Raw genomic sequence first — 16,936 nt, 5'->3', positions numbered from 1 at the left:
CCAGTCAGTGGGCTTTGTCCTGCAGAATAAAGCCTGGGTTGACCATCAGGAGACAACTTACTCCCACCCCTTCAGGTCACAAAAGCAGTCCATCCTAAAGAAAATCAAACCTGAATATTCATTAGAAAGACTGATGCTGCAGCTCCAATACTCTGGCCACCTGATGCAAAGAGCCGACTCATTGGAAAAGACCCTGATGCTGGGAAAGACTGAAGGCAGGAGGAGAAGGGGACGACAGAGGATGAGATGGTTGGATGGCATCACCGACTCGATGGACATGAGTCTGAGCAAGCTCTGGGAGTTGGTGAAGGACAGGGAAGCCTGGTGTGCTGCGGTCCATGGGGTCACAGAGTCAGACACGACTGAGCGATTGAACAACTCACACCTGCGTGCAAAACCACTCCTGGGAGTCAGTGTTGCTATTCAGTCCACAGGTCGTGTCTGACTCCCTTCGACTCTTACTAAATAACACCCAGCGTGATAACCGTCCTTGCAAAATCATGTTTGAAAAGCTACGAAGCTCTAGGACCTCCCTGGCAGTCCAGGGGTTAAGAATCCACCTTGCTCCCGATGCAGGGAACGTGGGTTCAATCCCTGGTTGGGGAACAAAGCTCCCACGTGCCTCGGGGCAACTAAACCAGTGTACCAGATAAAGACGGTGTCGCCCACAGCGAAAGACCCAACATGTTGAAACAGACCAGACACAGCCAAAGAAATGAATTTAAGAGAAATTAAAACACACACACACACACAGAAAATGACCAACCGCTTTCACAGATATTCACTGATGGAATCTGTGAGCCATGGACAAAGTGAGCATAAATTGCTCCATTTTAGAGTTAGAACCTGAGTTTTCCCAGAAGCTGACCGTGGTTGCATGCATGCTAAATCACTCCAGTCGTGTCCAACTCTTTTGCAACCCCATAGACTGTAGCCCACCAGGCTCCTCTGTCCATGGGATTCTCCAGGCAAGAAGACTGCAGTGGGTTGCCATGCCCTCCTCTAGGGGGTCTTCCCGACCCAGGGATCGATCCCTGGCTGATGGACCTCAAATCGTTCGTTGTGGTACAGGGTGAGATTCAGGTCTTCCTGGCCCCAGACCAGGGGTGCTTCGGCCATGACCATCCTTCTGGAGGTCTGAGGCTCAACGCTGTGGTCTCTGGGCTAAAATCCAGGTGTAGAGTAAGTAGATAGATAGATAAATAGAATAAAAGTATTTGGATAAATAGAATAAGTAAGTAGATAGAACAAGTAGATAGACTAAGTAGACGGAATAAGTAGGTAGATAGATAGAATAAGTAGCTAGATAGAGTAAGTTCAGTTCAGTTCAGTTGCTCAGTCGTATCCGACTCTTTGTGACCCCATGGACTGCAGCACGATAGACCTCCCTGTCCATCACCAACTCCTGGAGTTTACTCAAACTCATGTCCGTTGAGTCAGTGATGCCATCCAACCGTCTCATCTTCTGTCATCCCCTTCTCCTCCAGCCTTCAATCTTTCCCAGCATCAGGGTCTTTTCCAATGAATCAGCTCTTCGCATCAGGTGGCCAAAGCATTGGAGTTTCAGCTTCAACATCAGTCCTTCCAGTGAACATTCAGGACTGATCTCCTTTAGGATGGACTGGTTGGATCTCCTCAAAGTCCAGGGGACTCTCAAGAATAAGTAGATAGAGTAAATGGATACATAGAATAAGTAGACGAACAGACGAAGTAGACGGATGGATGGGCAGAGAGCATAAATGTGTGATTAGACAGTGACGCTGGTTCAGGGTTTCTCAGCCTCGGCACTGCCGACGCCTGGGTCTGGACGGCTCTCTGAGGCGGGGCGTCCCGGGTCCCGGGCCCTGCGGGGTGTGGAGCAGCGTCCCTGGGGTCCCCCCACCGCACGCCGGGAGTTAGCCCTCTGCCACCAGCCGCGACGCTGAAACGTGCGGGATGCCTCTGCCCATCGCCCACGCCCCACCTCCCTCCTCCCTGCCTCATGTCTCCTGCAGAGAAGCTGGAGCTTCGAGCCCTTGTTTGTCCTTTGAGGGAACTCAAGGGGCATCAAAGGAAGGTCAGAGCTCACCATGTCCTCCAGCGTCTCTTGGGAAACCATGAGAGACAGCATCCTGGACATGTTCACAGCTCCGAGAAGGAGTACCCGCTGGGCTTCTGTGGTCTTGGGGGACTGCGCAGGAACCTCTTAGGTTCCCCGGTCTAGCCCTTCAAGGGGACAGACACCTGGAGGAGACGGGGCCAGAAAATAAGCAAACCTCCCCAGTCCCAGCCCCGAACTTCCCCAGCTCCCTTCCAGACTCCAGCGTGGAAACACTGACTGCACGCGAATTCCGAGGACCAGTGGCGTCACCTCTCCTGTGGATGACACACCGCCCCTCCCGGGAACCTCCTTCCCCACGCCCCCAGCGTGCACGCAAAACCACAAACCGAGTCCCCAGCGTGTGTTTCTTCCACCCCGTCAGGCGCAGGCACTGAGTCAGCAAGCCAAGAAAGGCAACGGGGCGGAGGTGGGAAGACGTGCTTGTCCCAGCGGAGATAGAAGCGTCAGCTGTTCTCTCTCGTGGGCATGGCTGCCCTCCCGCACGCGGGGGAATGACTTGGGTGGGCTACGGCTGCGTCTTGTGATGCCACGACGCTTGGAGGCATCCATGAGCAGCGGCGGGTCATGTGTCCTGATTGACAGCGTGGGTGCGCCTGGGAAGCTCTGCTCAGGCTCGGGTGGGGCCACTCTCAACGGGAGGCTTGAGTGCGGGGGAATGTTTGAGCACCTTTACACACACACACGCACACACAGGGCCGCTGGGCTTGAAAAGTAACCTAACAGCTTGAGCGGTCTCTTTCCTGGCCGGGAGACTTGATTTGATGGTCAGCCTTCCCGAGGATCTGGTCACTTCGGCTATTGTCCGCTGGCCAGAGCCAGTCATGAGCCAGCCCAGACTCGAGACACACCGAGCGTCCTTGGGAGGAGCTCTGACGAATTCACAGCTGGGCTTGGTGGTCCAGTGGTTAAGAATCTGCCTTCTTGGAGGAGGCAATGGCAACCCACTCTGGTATTCTTGCCTGCAGAATCCCATGGACAGAGGAGCCTGGTGGGGCTGCTGTCCATGGGGGTACCAAAGAGTCGGATGCGACTGAGCAACTTTCACTTTCTTTCCCCAGTGGCACAGTGGTTAAAAAAAATCCCCCTGCCGATGCAGGGGACGCGGGTTCGATCCGTTCTCTGGGGGAGACTCCACCCACAGCGACTGAAGCCCACACGCCCTACAGCCTGTGTTTGGAAACAAGAGAAGCTACTGCCGTGAGAAGCCCTCTCTCGCCACAGCTACAGAGTAGCCCCCCCCCACCCCATTCACTGCAACTAGAGAAACCCCACAAGCAGCAATGAAGGCCCAGTGCAGTCAAAAAAAAAAAAAAAGAAGAAGAAGCACATTTTAAAAAAAAGAATCCACACCTGTACGGATGTCTGTTTGATAAGACTCAGCATGCCTTCCAAAAAAAGACACTCGAGTCTTGCATAAATTCAAGATAAGACGGGCTCACGGGGACGACGCTGACGGCAAGGACAGTTCCCCCGCCTTACATGTCACAGCCTCCAGCCCGCACGTAGGTTTGTAGAAACGAGCGGCGGGCGTGACACGACCTCTTATCTCTCCTCCGGTGGGCCAGGTTGCCACGGCCAACTGTCACAGAACAGCCCCAGGCCCGCGAACCCCCCCGCGCGGTTTTGCTATCAGATCCATCTGTCGGGTTTGACACCCTGTTGAGAGCTGTTACATAAGAGAAGGGTTTCCCCTCCCCAGCAGCAAGCGGAGGACCATCTGCGGGGCGCAGAGACTGTGGGAAGCTCTCTGCTGTTTCACCTGTTTGGAGAGACATTTGAAGACGGGCAGAGGTGATGATCAAGGACTTTGGAAAAGGAGGGATTGGCTTCAGGCGGCGCGAGAGAAGGGTCACGGGGGGTCCGTACCACGTAGACCATGGTTGTCCTTGCTTTTCAGTGGCCGAGCTGTGTCTGACTCTGTGCGACCCCGCGGACGGCAGCACACCAGGCCTCCCTGTCCATCACCAACTCCCGGAGTTCACTCAAACTCATGTCCATTGAGTCAGTGATGCCATCCAACCATCTCATCCTCTGTCGTCCCCTTCTCCTCCTGCCCCCAATCCCTCCCAGCATCAGGGTCTTTTCCAATGAGTCAGCTCTTTGCATCAGGTGGCCAGAGTATTGGAGTTTCAGCTTCAGCATCAGTCCTTCCGATGAGTATTCAGAGTTGATTTCTTTTAGGACTGACGGGTAGACCATGGCGTGTGTTACTCTCTCATTCGTGTCAAACTCTTTTGCGACCCCCTGGACTGTAGCCCACCAGGCTCCTCTGTTCATGGGATTCTCCAGGCAAGAATACTGGAGTGGGTCGCCTTGCCCTTCTCCAGGGGATCTTCCCGACCCAGGGTTTGAACCTGAACCGGTGCAGAATACCTATATCTCAAGGCAGAGAAAAGACAACCTCTTGACTGTCTCGGCCAGACAGTTGCAACGATGAGCATTGGGGCCTCCCTCCTCCGAGTACACAACCTCTTAAATGCATGGAACCCACCCTGCTGACGCTTTGATTTTGGACTCCTGGCTCCCAGAACTGCCAGACGATACATTTCTGCTGTTTTCAGCCACCCCGCCCGTGGTGCTGTGTTACGACCAAGCCCGGAAACTCACACGGGTGTCACCTAAGTCTTGTAGGGGCGGTAAGCTTGGACCTTCCGTCTGGTGTCCAAACGGCTGCAGTGGACAAAAAGTCCACCCGTTACCCCCAACCTGGCCTGTCCTCCGACCACACGGAAAAACCCATCTCCGTGGGAGCCCTGTTCAGATGGCTGAGGATGGCAAGTGCTACCTCGATTTCCACGTCAAACGAGCCTCCTTCTTTGATGAGCTCCAAGACTCTTCAGTAGCCTGATATCGTGTCAGATTCAAGATGCTGAGCGACCTTCCATCGACTTCCTTCAGGCGCCCAAACAGTAATGATGGAAAGGGTTCAAATGAGTTGGTTTCAGAGATGGAAACATCCAAGAAGGGGAAGGAAGGAAAAAAGAGAAACAAGCAAAGAAAAGTCTTTTCCGTCTATACTCTTAGGTTCTTTCCCTGTGCCCCTGCAAATTAAATTCACAGAAGATCGGTTTGTAGGAAAGAAGAAAGCAGAGTTTACATGTTCAGCATGCATACACGGGGGAGAAACTCAGTGATGAGGAATTGCAAGGAATGCTTAGAGTTTGGGGTTTATACATCTAACTTGGGCTTCCCAGGCGGCTCGGTGGCGAAGAATCCGCCTGTCAATGCAGGACATGCAGGTTTGATCCGTGTGCTGGGAAGATCCCCTGGAGAAGGAAATGGCAACCCACTCCAGTATTCTTGGCTGAGAAATCCCACGGACAGAGGAGCCTGGTGGGCTGCAGTCCATCGGGGTCGCAAAAGAGTCAGACACCACTGAGCAAATTAACAGCAACATGCCTAAGTCAGTAGGTGACGGGGAGGTGGATAAAACACACTGAGGGGAAAGCAAACGGCTTTGAGACACATACGTGGGTTTTTCAGGAGAACAAACAGGAGATGAGAGAGTGGGACAGTGTTTACACAGATAAGAGTGAATTTTCCCCCGCCTTCAGGACTGCAAACTTGCCTTGGAGATGGAATTTGCGGGGTGGGGGTGGGGGTTTTTACTGTCTTCTCCCACCTGGGAGAACATACACCCCGGAGGAGTGGTATTTATGGAGCCCTATTTCTCAGAAATTGCTGCTTTTGATCAGATAGGGAAGCTCCAAAAAGACTTTTTTTTTCCCGTCCTGAATCGGTTGCAGTTCAAAGGTCTTCAGCTTAAAATAATCTTGACACAAAAAAATGTCATCTGTTGCTTGTGGTGTATTCAAATCCCACAGCTGAGGAGTAGTCTGCGGAGCCCCTTTTGCCTGGGGGAAGCCGAGTACTTCATGAGGCTTCGGAGAAGCAGGTGGAAGGTGAGCGATGGATACCCAGCAAGGCATAAGGATGCACCAACCCAGTGAGGAGCCCTCAAGAGGGCTTGGCCGGCCAGCACTTTTCGATGAGAACACCCTGAAAGGGGATCTGTTATTTTCCGCCCCCCCCCCCCCCGCCCCAAGAAATCTGTATACTGGAATTTCCCTGGTGGTCTGGTGGTTAAGAACCCACTTTGCAATGCAAGGGATGCAGCTCACTTTCCCTGTCCCCAGCTTCCCCTTCATGGCAGGCGTGTCTCAGGACCGGCCGTGGGGAGCTGGGCGCGGTTGCAGCTGCGGGTGTGAGTGACTGCGTCACCCGCTTTGCAGTCAGAGCGCACGTCTCACTCCTGGCTAACTCCATCCCGGGTCGGGGAACTCGGATCCCACATGCTGGAGCAAGACAGCATGCACACCATGACGATGGAACTCCACTCGCACCGGAGTGACGAGCATCAGTGCCGAAACTGAGCTCCAACGCAGACAAGGAAATATAAGCCCATGTTTGTTTTTTAAGACTTATTTTTTAATTGAAGATTAACTGCTTTGGGCTTCCCTGGTGGCTCAGCTGGTAAAGAATCCGCCTGCAATGCTGGAGACCTGGGTTCCATCCCTGGGTTGGGAACATTCCCCTGGAGAAGGGAACGGCCACCCACTCCAGTATTCTGGCCTGGAGAATTCCGTGGACTGTATAGAGTCAGACACAACTGAGTGAATTTCACTTCAGTTTTAACTGCTTTACACAATTTTGTTGCTTTCTGTCAAACATCAACAGTAAAAAAAATACTAAAAAAAAAAAAAAATCAAGCTGTATTAAGCATGATCTTTAGAGTCTGGGCTTCCCTGGTGGCTCAGATGGTAAAGCGTCTGCCTGCCATGTGGGAGACCCAGGTTCGATCCCCTGGAGGAGCAGATGGCAACCCACTCCAGTATTCTTACCTGGAGAATCCCACGGACGGAGGAGCCTGCTGGGCTGCAGTCCATGGGGTCACAAAGAGTCGGACACGAGTGAGCAACTTCACTCACTTTTAGAGTTCTGGGTTAAGCAAGAGGAGAACTGGCAAAGAGAAAGAGGGGTTCCAGGTGTGGAGGGATGGCTGACAAGATGCAGGGTCTGTTTTTTTCTGTGATGCTATCTGGATGTGGCATCCTAAGTCACCTCACACCACCTCAAAGTTGGGGTCCTTCACGTGGGCTGCAAGGAGGTCCAACCACTCCATCCTAAAGGAGATCAGTCCTGGGTGTTCGCTGGAAGGACTGATGCTGAAGCTGAAACTCCAGTACTTCGGCCACCTGATGTGAAGAACTGACTCATTAGAAAAGACCCTGATGCTGGGAAAGATGGAAGGCAGGAGGAGAAGGGGACGACAGAGGATGAGATGGCGGGATGGCATCACCGACTGGATGGACACGAGTTTGAGTGAACTCTGGGAGTTGGTGATGGACAGGGAGGCCTGGCGTGCTGCAGTCCATGGGGTTGCAGAGAATGAGATGGGAATTGGGGACTCAACAGCAAAAACAACAAACGTTCTTCCTCTGGAAGGAACCGGGCTCGCAGTTCTGCCGTCTCTCCCCGCGCCCCCGCCCCGTGCAGTAACGCGGAGGAGGAACTCTTCTGTATTCTCTGGCCACGCTGCAGACAGCCGCACCCCGGATTCACGGTCACAAGGGGAAGGGGGTGGAGGGAACCCCCAGAGGTGGCGACTTTCCCTTCAGTAGAGACTTTATTTTTAGAGCACTTTTACGTTTGCAACCAACCTGAGAGGGAAGTACAGGGAGGGTTTTCCCATATGCGTCCTTACCCCACACGGAGAGTTCCCCTGGTATCAACAGCTACCCTCAGCCGGGTGTGTTTTGCACAAATCATCAGCCGGAGTGCTTTGTCTGTTAGATCGGTATCAATGCATGGTCATTGACACGTTGATTGCTATCAGTGTGTTATGAGAGCGATGCTGTGAGTACATGGGTGCATTTGAGCCTGGCGTGATTAATCTTGTTTAGACTCTAAGTCGTGTCCGACTCTGGGCAATCCCCTGGACTATAGCCCGCCAGGCTCCTCGGAACGTGGGATGCTCCAGGCAAGGATACTGGAGTGGGTTGCCTCCCCACCCAGGGACGGACCCCACATCTCCCGCATTGGCAGGCGGGCGTCTTTACTGCTGAGCCACCTGGTAAGTCCCTGTTTCAGGCAAAGGACTCAAAAGCGGAAGGGAAGGACCAACAGCAGGAAAAGCCAGCAAATCTAACATCTGCATAGTTTACAAAACAGCAGAAGGGTGGCCTTACATGGCGTGCTGTGGCTAAAGCTGGTCCTTTTTTTTTTTTTTTTTGGCATCGAGCTTACGTGGGCTTCCCAGGAGGGGCTCATGGTAAAGAACCCACCTGCTGATACAGGAGACACAGGAGATGCAGGTTCGATTCTTGGGTTGGGAAGACCCTCTGGAGGAGGAAATGGCAACCCAATCCAGTATCCTTGCCTGGAGCATCCCATGGACAGAGGAGCCTGGCGGGCTGCAGTCCACAGGGTCACAGAGAGTCGGACACGCCTGAAGTGACTCAGCACACACACGTCCTGCATCAGCCATGGGGTCTTTCCAGCTCACTGTCCGTGACCCCTGCTTCCCCTTTGCGGCAGATACGCCTCTGAGTACTGGCCGTGGGGCGTCAGGAGGGGGTGCAGCTGTGCAAATCTGTGGGTGTGTCACCTGCTCTGGAGTCATGGCCACGTGTAACTCCGTGGTCACTGACCATCCCCAGCGGTGTGTTTGGTACAAATATCCCCTGCCACCCACGGTCCTCACTCATGGGCACATGACCCAGGGCTGGGGGGGCGGGGCATTGCACCAGGAGCCTGCGTGAGGTTGCAGAGACAGGAGCCCAAAGCTGGTCAGTCGGGAGGAAGATACAGCAGAGTCAAACGCAGCAGCCTGTCTGTCGGAGCTTCAGACCGCGTTCCCGGGCAGTGGGTATCTGGGAGCCCGTAGGCTTTTCGAAAGGTGTCCCCGGCTGCTGCTCTGCTTCAAGCTCATGTTCACTTTTCCTGCACGATGTCCACTACTTTCCTGAAAGATACCACCTCCTCGGAGGACAGGAGAGGAAAGTGTTGGCAGTTTGGGGTTGGCAGCTGCAGACCTAGGCTTCCCTGGTGGCTCAGGCGGTAAAGAATCCACCTGCAGTGCGGGAGACCTGCGTTCCATCCCTGGGTCGTGAAGATGCCCTGGAGAAGGGGACGGCTCAGAATACTATATAAATACATGCCTGACCTGCCTCTTGAGAAACCTGTACGCAGGTCGGGAAGCAACAGTTAGAACTGGACATGGAACAACAGACTGGTTCCAAATAGGAAAAGGAAGACGTCAAGGCTGTATATTGTCAGCCTGCTTATTTAACTTCTATGCAGAGTACATCATGAGAAACGCTGGGCTGGAAGAAGCACAAGCTGGAATCAAGATTGCCGGGAGAAATATCAATAACCTCAGATATGCAGATGACACCACCCTTATGGCAGAAAGTGAAGAGGAACTAAAAAGCCTGTTGACAAAAGTGAAAGTGGAGAGTGAAAAAGTTGGCTTAAACCTCAACATTCAGAAAATGAAGATAATGGCATCCGGCCCCATCACTTCATGGGAAATAGATGGGGAAACAGTGGAAACAGTGTCAGACTTTATTTTGGGTGGCTCCAAATCACTGCAGATGGTGACGGCAGCCATGAAATTAAAAGACACTTACTCCTTGGAAGGAAAGTTATGACCAACCTAGATAGCATACTGAAAAGCAGAGACATTACTTTGCCAACAAAGGTCCGTCTAGTCAAGGCTATGGTTTTTCCTGTGGTCATGTATGGATGTGAGAGTTGGACTGTGAAGAAGGCTGAGCGCTGAAGAATTGATGCTTTTGAACTGTGGTGTTGGAGAAGACTCTTGAGAGTCCCTTGGACTGCAAGGAGATCCAACCAGTCCATTCTGAAGGAGATCAGCCCTGGGATTTCTTTGGAAGGAATGATGCTAAAGCTGAAACTCCAGTCTTTGGCCACCTCATGTGAAGAGTTGACTCATTGGAAAAGACTTTGATGCTGGGAGGGATTGGGGGCAGGAGGAGAAGGGGACGACAGAGGATGAGATGGCTGGATGGCATCACTGACTCGATGGACGTGAGTCTGAGTGAACTCTGGGAGTTGGTGATGGACAGGGAGGCCTGGCGTGCTGCGATTCATGGGGTCACAAAGAGTCGGACACGACTGAGCGACTGAACTGAACTGAACTGATGTATATATATGGTGGAGAAAGAACAAGCTCTTACTGTAGAGCTCAGGGACCTATATTTGATATCCTATGATAAACCACAAAGCAAAAGAATATGAAACAGTATATACATGTATATATGAAGCCCTTTGTTATCCAGCAACCATTAACACAACATTGTAAATCTAGTACATTCTCGTTGTTCAGTCGCTCAGTCGTGTCCGACTCTCTGCGACCCCATGGACCGCAGCACGCCAGGCCTCCCTGTCCATCACCCACTCCCGGAGCTTGCTCAAACTCATGTCCATCGAGTCGGTGATGCCATCCAGCCATCTCATCCTCTGTTGTCCCCTTCTCCTCCCGCCTTCAATCTTTCCCAGCATCTGGGTCTTTTCCAGTGAGTCAGTTCTTCCCATCATGTGGCCAGAGTATTGGAGTTTCAGCTTCAGCATCAGTCCTTCCAATGAATATTCCTTCAGCACTACAGTCCTTCCAATGAATATTCAGGGTTGATTTCCTTCAGCACTACATGGTCTGATCTCTTTGCAGTCCAAAGGGACTCTCGACTATAATTTAAAGAAAAAAAAAAAAAGACACCCGTCACCAAATTGTTGACATGAAGTCGGGCCTGCCGCCACAAGTGAAAAGTTTGATGGTCTAAACTGCCTGAATCTTTCACGCTCCTTTTCCCAGAAAGTCACCCTTTTTTTCCTTTGCTGTTGCTATGATCGCGATGTATGTCTTTCCTTTTCCCTGAGCTGGCGGCTGGGACCCCCACCATATTCCTCCAACAGCAGGAAGCACGTTCCTAGCAGCTCCAGAGCCCAGTTACCCTCTGCCTTCCTGCCTGCTTCATTAGCATTATAAGCTTGGACCAAAAAAAAAAAAAACACCAAACATAAGCCCTTCTTCACGAGATTTATACTGCGGAATACATTTCCATTTTCTTGTGTATCAGTGATTGAAATTCCAGCCTGCGATGCGGGAACTGTAAAATAAGCGCCCGCCTCCTGACCCCGAATTTTTTTTTTTACCCTGAAAGTGGTATTTTACCCCAGGAAATAGCCCTCCAGGGAATCGCCCCTGACTGAGGCTGACTCTTAGGGAAACCGGCTTTTGAAATCTTTAAAAGCACTCAGAGAGGGGGTTTTCAGGAATTCCCTGAGCGACCCTTGGAACTTTTGCACTCCAGGCTTGAAAAAAAAATTGGGTGACTGTGTCCTTCCCTTCGCCCCAAAACTCCATCATCTGCTCCCCACACTGCGGCCCCCACCCCAGCCCCAACCTACACACAGCTCTGTCTGGCTTGGTCCTGGGACCCTGCAGGGCTAGTGCGCTGACAGCCCCTTTCAAGCTCCCTGCAGACGATGGTAGAAATGAAGCGGTAAGTGCTTTGGTTATTCACCGGAGTGAAGTACCTAAAACAGGGGCTTCCCTGGTGACTCAGACGGTAAAGAATCTGCGTGCAATGCAAGAAACCCGGGCTCATTCCTGGGTCGGGAAGACGGCCTGGAGGAGGGCGTGCCACCCCACTTCTGTATCCTTGCGTGCAGAATCCCATGGACGGAGGAGCCGGGCGGGGCTACCGTCCACGGGGTCGCACAAGAGTTAGACGCGTCTTAGCTACTAAACAGCAACAAAAGCCTTAGAAAGGTGTCCAAATTCACTTACGGATCAAGAGATTCCGTCACACAGGCCCTCTACGACCTGTGTGTGTATGGGGGTGTGTGTGTGTGTGTGTGTGTGTGGTTACACGCTCAGTCGTGTCCGACTCCTTGCGTCCCCGTGGACGGTGGCTCAGCAGGCTCCTCTACAAACGCCGGGGGTGTTTAATGAAGCCCTGAGGTGGAGGCAGGTTGCTCCAGCAGACGCTGAGTTGCTGACACAGACCCCCTCCCCGTGAGGGACTCTGTCTCTCCTGCCTGGGACTCGTCATCAAGGCTCGGGGACTGTGTCTGAAGGGTGCAAAATTCGGGGATGATTCTGGGGTCTCTGGGTGGTTGATAGAAATCGGAGATGATCTTTCTTCCATCTTTGGACAGAGTGGGGAAAAATCTGGGGTTATCTTAAGGGTCTTGAGGAATGAGGGATGGAAATTTGGGGTGACTGAGGGAGGGTCTCTGGGGGTGATGGATGGAAATTTAGGGCAAATGGGGAAGGGGTGAGTCTCTGCAATGAATGATGGACATTTGGAGTGAGTACAGGGTGTCTGGGTGAAGGAATGGAGAAGGGCATGGCAATCCACTCCAGTATCCTTGCCTGGAGAATTGCACGGACAGAGGAGCCTGGCGAGCTACAGTCCATGGGGTCGCAGAGAGTCGGACACGACTTAGCAACTACACCACCAAAAGGGATTTGGAGTGAGTGAGATTGGTATCCATCACATACCAATGCAGGGTGAATGGGGGTTTTTTGGGTGAGTGGTGGAAAATCCCACGGACGGAGGAGCCTGATAGGCTGCAGTCCACGGGGTCTCGAAGAGTCGGACACGACTGAGCGACTTCACTTTCACTTTTCACTTTCATGCATTGGAGGAGGAAATGGCAACCCACTCCAGTGTTCTTGTCTGGAGAACGCCCAGGGACGGCGGGGCCTGGTGGGCTGCCGTCTACGGGGTCAGGACACGACTGAAGCGACTTAGCAGCGGCAGCAGGTGGAAAGCTGGGGTGAGTGGTAGGGGTGTGTGTCTGGAGTGAGCCTGGGTGTCGTCAGAAATTCCGTAACCTTAAACCTGCCAGGGCACAACAGATCTGAGCAGAAAGTGCCAGAACACTGAACACGTCTCTTCTCCCCATCCTTGAGAGAGAGACACACACACAGTCCAGTCGCTCAGGCGTATCCGATCCTGTGGACTCTGCGACCCCATGGACCGCAGCACGCCGGGCCTCCCTGTCCATCACCAGCTCCCGGAGCTTGCTCAGACTGGTGTCCTAATCCATGGACAAGATGCACCAACGGGAAACACACATCAAAGCCTGGAGAGATCAAGCCGGGGCCACAGGGGTCATGCAGACCCCAGGCACAGCCAGGCGCTTCCAGATGCCCTCTCACCTCCTGGTGGCAGAGAGCAGTGCCCCCTCCCGCAGGCCCCCGTCCCAATCTCTCCTGCATCTAACCTCTCCGCACCAATTACCTTTTTAAAAAAATTTTTTCCAGGAACAGAAGCTCCCCTCCGAGTACAGCCCGGGGGCTGAGAGGGGGTTTCCGAAACTGCAGCAACAATAGAGATAAGCCCGGCAGATAAGCACGCTAATCTCCTGTTTAAATTAAAAAAAAAAAAAAAATGTGAGCGAGCTGGTTCTGCAACCACCTGGGGAAAAAGAAAAAAAAAATGTGAATAGAAGCAGGAAGGGACACAGGTACACCTACGGTTGATTTCTGTTGATGTTTGACAGAAAACAGCAAAATTCTGTAAAGCCATTATCCTTCAATTAAAAAAAAATAAATATATATTCCATCCCTGGGTCGGGAAGATCCGCTGGAGGAGGGCATGGCAACCCACTCCAGTGTTCTTGCCTGGAGAATCCCGTGGACAGAGGAGCCTGGGGGTGGCTACAGTCCGTGGGGTCGCAGACAGTCAGACACGACGGCCGTACTAACACTTTCACTATCTGGTGGTCTCACACCGGTCCCTGGGGGCTGGGGGTGGTCTCTGGCTGACGTTGGAAACCCTAGGACCCAACAGCCAATGGTTTGGCTCCTGAAGTACATCCCTGGGAAGAACCATTCAGTCGCTCCGACTATTTGCAACCGTGTGGACTGCAGCACACCAGGCCTCCCTGTCCATCACCAACTCTCGGAGCTTTCTCAAAGCAGGGAAGAATAACTTTTGCATTTAAAGGAGAATTTGGGGTGGGCGCTTTTGAGAACCAGCCCCCCCCCCATTCCAGCATGACCCCTGTGCCCAGGGATACCTCTCACACAAAGGCGGGAGGTGGTGATATTGCTGATTCATGTCTGACTCTTTGAGACCCCATGGACTGTAGCCCACCAGGCTCCTCTGTCCTTGGGATTCTCCAGGCAAGAATGCTGGAGTAGGTTGCCATGTCCTCCTCCAGGGGATCTTCCCAACCCAGGGATCGAACCCGCGTCTCCTGCATTGACAGGCGGGTTCTTTACCTTCTGAGCTGGGTGAGTGGGCTCATAGAAACCCCACGCTCTTTCCGCCCAGCCTTAACAACACTCCTGCTTGGCCAAGGATAAGTTCCTGATACTCAATGCGGATGGGAGGCCCCTTTCAAGGGCAGCGAAACTCCTTGGACGCCAGCTGGTCTGGATCGGGCTTGCAGAGAGCGCTAGTGACCCCTACTGACGAAAACTTCCAAACCGCGCCAAGACCACCCCCCTTCGAACCACCCCCCATCCCCCGCTCACCCAGCAGCTTAAAGAACAGACCCTGCCCAGCTCCACCCGGCGGGACCTGAGGGCACAGGCTTTCGGGGCAGCTCAGGGCTTGCTAAGTCAGAAGGTGGAGGGTGGTTTAGTCGGTGTGGGTAGAAATGTTTCTGTTCAGCCGCTCAGTCGTGTCCCACTCTTTGTGACCCCATGGACGGCAGCACGCCAGGCCTCCTGTCCATCACCATCTCCCGGAGCTTGCTGAAACTCATGTCCATCGAGTCGGTGATGCCGTCCAACCATCTCACCCTCTGTTGTCCCCTTCTCCTCCTGCCCTCAATCTTTACCAGCATCAGGGTCTCTTCCAATGAGTCAGCTCTTCGCATCAGGTGGCCAGGGTACTGGAGCTGCGGCTTCAGCATCAGTCCTTCCAATGAAGGCTGTTGCCAGGACGGAATCTGGAAGTTTCGGCCACTAGGGGTCAGAAGCGCTCCTCGCAAACCCCGCGCCGGCGCGCATGCGTGCTCCGTCGCGTCCCGCTCTTTGTGAGCCCCCCCCCACCCCGGTGGACTGGGCCCGCCGGGCTCCTCTGGCCGTGGTGGGGGTTCCAGGCGGGCATACTGGGGCTTGGGGCCATTTCTTCCTCCAGGAGAGCTGGACTCCACAAAGAGAAACTGAAAGTGGAGCTGGGCAGCGGGGGTGCGGGGCGCTGGGGAGACAGAGGACGCAGAGATGTGAGCCTGGGCGGCTGGGCCCGGGACCGCGGTCTAACACCCGGGAGACCCCGGGGTGACGAGGTGATGGGCCAGGACTGTCTCCCCGGGGGGGCAGCTCAGAGGTGGCCGTGCCCACGAGGAGGCTCCCGGGGAGTGATCCTCCAGCACGAGACTAAGGCCTGGCCTCTGCGTCTGCAGGAGCTGCGGGTAAGGAGGTCGCATTGTGCATTTAATCCTTTTATTTCTGTGTGTACGTTTGGCTAAGGCTGGGTCTTCCTTGCTGCACGCTGGCTTTTCTCTAGTTGAGGCGAGCAGGGTGGGGTGGTGGTGGGGGGGTGCAGCCTCTTTGTTGGGGTGCGCGGGCTTCGTTGGGGTTCATGGAATGAGGGTTTTTTTCTTTTTGTTTCCTGAATCGGTGTCTCCTGCATCGGCAGGCGGATTCGTTACCACTGAGCCACCAGGGAAGCCCCAAGGAGGTCACGTTTTCCATTGGTTATCACTGAAGGTGCGGGTCCCAGGGGGGTTTTGTTTGGGGATTGCTTTTTCTCTTTTTTTTTTGGCCACTTTGCAGCCTGTGGGATCTTAGTTCCCCGACCATGGATTGAACCTGTGCCCCTCACTGCGGTGGAAGCACAAGAGTCGTAACCCCTGGACTGCCGGGGACCTGCCATTGTTTGGGGGTTTCTGACTATGTGTCCAGAGGGTTCTCAGCACAAGCTAGGCAGTGGCTGCAGTCCTGTGCATCCTTCCCCGTCTTCCTTCTGCCCAGCGTTTTACTCCAGGTGAACTCTGACTCTGTCTTCTCCTGGGGGTGGCTCGCTGCGTTTTCTGTAATGTCTTTACATCATCTTTAATGTCTGTGGAGGCTTTTCTGTTCTTCCTGCAAACTAGGGCAGAAGGTGAGGAAGCAAGAGTCTTACCTATTTTTAATTTTTGCAGTATGTGTTCATTTGGCCGTGCCAAGCCTTAGCTGTGGCAGGCAGGCTCTTTGCTCTTTAGTTGCTACATGTGGGGTCTGGTCCCCTGAACCACGGATGGAACCCAGGCCCCCTGCACTGGGAGCTCAGCGTTTAAGCCTCTGGACCAGCAGGGAAGTCCCCACACTTCCCTTTCCAAGAATGGTTCTTACTTATGTCTACTGAGCTTCAACTTTCTATAGATAATGTATTTTTTTTTTTTTTCAAATTGTTTTCCATCATAGGTTATGACAAGATGTGAGTGTATTTCCCTGTGTTATAAGGGTAAATCCTTCAGTCGGTAAGGAATCTGCCTGCAATGCAGGAGACCCAGTTCCATCCCTGGGTGGGGAAGATCCCCTGGAAAAGGGAGAGGCTGCCCACTCCAGTATTCTTGCCTGGAGAATCCCAGAGGAGCCTGGCGGGCTACAGTCCATGGGGTCACAAAGAGTCAGACACTCCTGAGAGACTAGACCGCCACCACCACAGGAGATATTGAATAGAAGTCCCCGAGCTGTGCTTGTTGGTTATCTATTTTAGGTATGGTACTGTGTACACCTCCATCCCAATCTCATCATTTACCCCATCCCCCGCCCCACACTTGCATCTGCAAATCTGCACGTCTGTGAGTCTGTTTCAGAGATAATTTTGTGTCATCTTTTAGATTTCACATCCAAGTGATATC

At 53.2% G+C, this 16,936-nt stretch overlaps 1 protein-coding gene across 1 annotated transcript in view; it reads left to right on the top strand.

The window, feature by feature from the left end:
• Window positions 1-15,119: 15,119 nt before the first annotated feature.
• The window catches only part of CSF2RA (colony stimulating factor 2 receptor subunit alpha), a 48,527-nt gene continuing 46,710 nt past the window's right edge, over window positions 15,120-16,936 (top strand). Inside the window, exon 1 of the mRNA XM_061408295.1 lies at window positions 15,120-15,502. The gene's annotated coding sequence lies outside the window, so the exon portion shown is untranslated. The remainder of the gene's footprint in view (window positions 15,503-16,936) is intronic.

This window comes from Bos javanicus, chromosome X, assembly GCF_032452875.1.
Source record: "Bos javanicus breed banteng chromosome X, ARS-OSU_banteng_1.0, whole genome shotgun sequence".
Lineage (NCBI taxonomy): Eukaryota > Metazoa > Chordata > Mammalia > Artiodactyla > Bovidae > Bos > Bos javanicus.
Note: the sequence above shows the minus strand (reverse complement) of the source record. Positions and strands in the feature narration are given on the sequence as shown.